Source organism: Neophocaena asiaeorientalis, unplaced genomic scaffold (assembly GCF_003031525.2).
Source record: "Neophocaena asiaeorientalis asiaeorientalis breed wild unplaced genomic scaffold, Neophocaena_asiaeorientalis_V1.1 scaffold517, whole genome shotgun sequence".
In the NCBI taxonomy this organism is placed as follows: Eukaryota; Metazoa; Chordata; class Mammalia; order Artiodactyla; family Phocoenidae; genus Neophocaena; species Neophocaena asiaeorientalis.
In genome coordinates, this window is record NW_020172724.1 from 2,048,532 (window position 1) to 2,053,257 (window position 4,726).

The following is a 4,726-nucleotide window of genomic DNA, read 5'->3' on the forward strand; positions in this document are numbered from 1 at the left end:
CCAGGGAGGCAGGTGGAGAGGGTGCCCATGGAGCATCAGCCTGGGCCCCTCTTGGGAAGCAAAAGAGAAAGGCCCCGTGTCAGCAGCCAGGCCCCTGGGCGGCAGGGCTCTCGGCTCCATTCTGTTCGGCAGGATTCTGGTTGGCACCAGCTGCAGTCAGGAACAATGCCTGGATTTCTTTCTTTCTTTCTTTCTTCTTTTTTTTTTAAATTTTAATAGAGGGGAGAGAAGGACCAGAGCCACTCACTGAACAGCTCAGCATCATGGAGGCGTCTGAGACCATGTGTCCTTGAAAAAGCACAGACGCAGGGGCCCTACAGCTGGCTGCAAGGTGCAAGAAGGCACATCACACTGGCAGCCTGGGGTCTCAGCCCCACTGCTGCCTCAAACTTGCTGTGTGACCTTGGGCAGGCCCACGCCTCACTCTGGTCTATGGTCTCTCCAAGGCCCCCAACGAAGCCGGCCTTCCAGGCCTCACACAGTGACGATTAGTCTCTTTTCCCCAAACTCTTAGAGTGGCATTTGGTGTGGGTAGTCCTTCCTGATAGCCTGTGAGCTCCCAGAAGGTTGGGTCTGGTTCATCTTGTGCGCCCCCTGCATCTCTCACGGCACTTGACCGGCCATCAGTCACTCAGCAGCTGTGCTGGGTGATGGGATAGAACAGTGAGCCATCCTACAGCCTGCAGTCCCCAGGGAGGGGAGAGGGGCGCATACCAAATAACTTCCCTGACTAGAGAGGTGTCACACCAGGCAAATGAAACTCTCTGTGCCTCAATTTCCTCATCTGTAAAATGGAGACGTTAACCCTAATAATCAGCTCAAGTGAGGACTGGAGGAGTTCATACACAGTGCCTGGCACACGGTAAGAACTTAACCAGTAATTGCTATAACGATGACAATGCTATGGGGACAGCAGCAGATGGGGTTGAGACTAGGTAGGCAGCACATCTACTAGAGGTAATCAGAAGAGGCTTCCCAGCAGGTGGCTGTAGATGTGGCCTGGAAGGCTGGGAGGGGTGCGTCCCAGGAGGTAGGCAGAGCATGAGAAGGACGGTAAGTATATAATGCTGACAATTCTGAAAGCCACCCAGAATGGCTACATGACGGGGTCAGGGCAAGAGGTATGAGCCTTGAGGCCAGGCAACTGTTATCCAGGTGAGGAGGGGAGATGTTGAGGCTCTGAGATCTTCTCCGCCCCCTCCAGCGCCAGAAAGGAGGTAACCCTCGGGGCACGGGAGCTTTCAGGACGGAGGTAGGAGGCTTGACCTTCCTCCCATCGCCCCACCATCACCCTGCAGTGCAGGACGTTCTAGATCTCCCCTCTGGCAGCACTCGCGCAGGTGAAGGATTAGAAGACCTGGTTCCTGTCCCATCTCTGACACTTCCCAGATGTGTGGCCATGGGAAAGCCAGCACCTCCATCTGAGGCTCAGTTTCGTCACCTATAAAAGGGCCGTTGTGAGGCTCAGAGAGTGAGAGGTACCCCCTGAAGGGAGGTGTTAAGGTTATTACCTATTCACAGTCTTGGACAGCTCCCTCGAGTATCGATATTTTCCTGTCCCTACCTGGCCAAAAGGGGGCCTCTGAGAGCACTCCCCAAAGCAGCCACCCTCCCCCGAAACCCTAAAGTGCACCGTACGTAGCTCAGCCCAAGGCTCAGACCTACAGAATCACAGGACGATCAGAGGCACAAGTGCCATTGGACAACCCCTGTGTGTCCCATGCTCTCTTGCTTGGCAGATGGGGAAACAGAGGCACAGAGTCTGTGACATGGAAGCAGGCTCTCGGTTTACTCTCTGGGGCCTCCGATGGGAAGAGGTGAGTGGTGCTGGAGCTGGAACTATGGGGCAGAGCTCCATGATGGAAACTGAGAAGATAACAGGACTGGCGGAAGGGCCTGGGAGAATCGGGGCCTGGATGCTGGGAAGGTGTGGCCTCAGAGAATGGAGGGAGGCAGACCAGGAGAGCCTGCTGTGCACATCTGCTCTCTGCTGGACCTCACCACCCACCCTTAGAGGCACAGGCCTCAGAGCTGGGCAGGGACCAAATGTCTCCTGGATCCAACCAAGGTGTGAAGATTAAATGTCCTCCCTGTTATTCCACTGCCATGTGAGGGCCCGATGACTGCCTGGTGAGTAAGAGTCTTTACTCCACCTCAAAGTACCCAGCTGGTCACCCTGTCTGCACCATAGCCTGGGGATGAGATAAGGCAAGTCCCCATTCTCAACCCAGAGGCCCAGCCCAGACCTGCAGCTCACTCCCAGCCCCGCCCACTGAGTAGTTGTGAGGTCCTAAGCAGGTCACTTAAATCTCTCTGAGCTTCTTCCCTCAGAGGCAAATTACACCTTCTGGCTTGTGGAGAGGATGTAAGGAGAGATTATTTCCCAAGTGCTTGGGGAAGCGTACGCACTCACTGAATGTAACTTTCCTCCTGCCCCTTTAGCCCTCTGGCTCCCTTTTGGGGAGGGGTTGTGGAGAGTGGAGACAGAGAAGACAATCCCGTGGAAGCAGGAATTCACCCCCCACATGTGTCAGTCCCCTGACCACCCCCAGCCCACTGAGGGGCCCCTGCCCGAGGGGACCACAGTCATGACACCCTGCACGGGACCTAAAGCCTCCCAACACCACTTTCCTCCCAGGCCTAAGCAGTGGCCTTCTTCTCCTGCTGATAGCTCCCCCGAGGGTGGAGGGTGAGGGAATTAATAGCACTTAAGTCTGTTCTGAAGGTGGGTGTGGGCTGGGCCCCATACTGGTGCCCACGGACAGGCCCCGTGCAGCCTGCATCCTCCTGATGGCCGCTGAAGCCGCCTCTGGAGCCAGGTGACTTATGGGCCTGCACGGACTGAGCGGAATCCATCTTTCAGCTCCCAGTGGCTGGGAAGTGAAAGCACTAACCTCTCTGATTCACCCCAGACCTCCAGGCCCACAGAGGCCAAGGCCAAGAGGGTGGGGGCTCACAGCACACAGTCCCCAAAGATGCCTGATCACCATGATGAGAACTTGCCCTTGGTTTACAGAGGCCCAGAGAGGGCTAGCTACTTGCCTAGGGTCACACAGAGAGTCTAAGGATGAGGATACAGAGCTGGGGCTGAGGGACCAGCAGGAAACTTTGTTAATGAGGACCTGAGTTCGACTCCTGTTGACCCTGGACAAGTCCCTCACGGTGCAGTTTTCTCTGAAGCGGGGATGGTAATAGCACCTAACTCAAAGCAATGTGAGAATTCAATAAACTAACGCTTCAGAGGCCCTCAGCACAGTATCCAGCACACAGTAGGCACTAACTAAGTCATAGCAACTTCCAAGACCCCACAGGGATCAAACCTGCCTTGTTATTTCTCAAAAGTGGAATAGAGACAGCAAGGGCCTGAGTCCCAAGAACTGGAGCCCAGGGTCCCCAGGAGGCCGGGCAGACTCAGGGCCCAGGCGAGATTTCTTGGACTTGCTGCCACCAAGTGCCATGCTTGCTCAGCTGGGAAGAGGGGAGATTAACCCCCGGCTCCACGCTTCAGAGAGTTGGGCCTGCTTTGTGTGCTGGGCTGGGCTCCTCTGCCCTCTTCAGCCACTTCCTAGTTTCTAGATGCCAAAGGAACTGGCAAGGGAGGTGGCGGGTAGGTGTCTTCTGGACAGGAGCTTTTGAACATGAGTGGTCATCCCCAAGGTCACCTGCATCCCCCCACTTCCTAGAGGTAGCTATACCTTGTCACTCACTGAGAGATTTGGACAAAAATGTTGAGAGGACTGAACATTCTGACGTAGGTGGTCATCAAGGTAACAGGAACTGGCCTAGTTCTCCGCTGGGGCTGAATTCTTGCCCTCCAGGTCCTTAAACACCCAGAAACTCTGTCCTAAGGTTTTGGACCTGGGGTGGGGATGGCTTTCTGGCTGCTGCAATGCTTTGCATTCTTGGAGGTGGGGTGGGGTGGGGGTGGAGGGAGGGCAGCTGTGGCTCCAGCCACCTTTCAGCAAGTGGAATTCCCACCTTCCAGCCCTGGATCAGGCCTTCAAGGGTTTCTCAGGCTACCCTCATGTCCCAACTTAATGAACCTGGGCCACTTTGATGACAAGGGGTTGGGGCTCCCTCCCACAGGAATGTGCTGGGACCGTGCCTCCCTGGTGTCCCTAGAGGTCTGGAAGTCTTTCATACCATCCACCCTCCCCAGGGGACGCTCAGCTGACACCTGTGTGAGAGCGGTAGCAAAGTAGCAGTGTGGTAACAGTCCATGTGACAGGTCGAAGGACTGAGGCCCAGAAAGAAGTGCCTAATGGCATAGCGAGGCAGAATTTCCCATGGGAAAATCAAGCAGGCTCCCGGCATCCTCCCTCCATCCCCCAGCCCCTGTGGCCCTGAGCTGCAGTCCTCTGAGCCCTCAGGAATTCAGGCTGAGTTTGCTGGCTGTCAGAATACTGTAGCCTTGAGAATGAATTCAGGGCTGGCAAATTCATTTTGCCTCTTCTCCCTCCGGTGCTGGAAGGAGTGATCTCGCCGGCCCTGAAGGAGTTCAAGCCGAGGCCTGCTCCCGCGTTGGCCCAGGGTCCGCGCTGATCACTGCCCAGGAGGCCGGGGGCGATCCTCGAGTCTGCGTGGCACATCCGCGCTCCCAAGCGGGCCTCGTCAATCAGACAGCGGCTCTGGCCGGGCCAGGACGTCTTCCGCTAGTCTCAGGCCCCGGGGGAGACCCCCGCCTCGGCTGTCTCCGGGTGCCCGCCCACCCCACCACCCGGCGGTG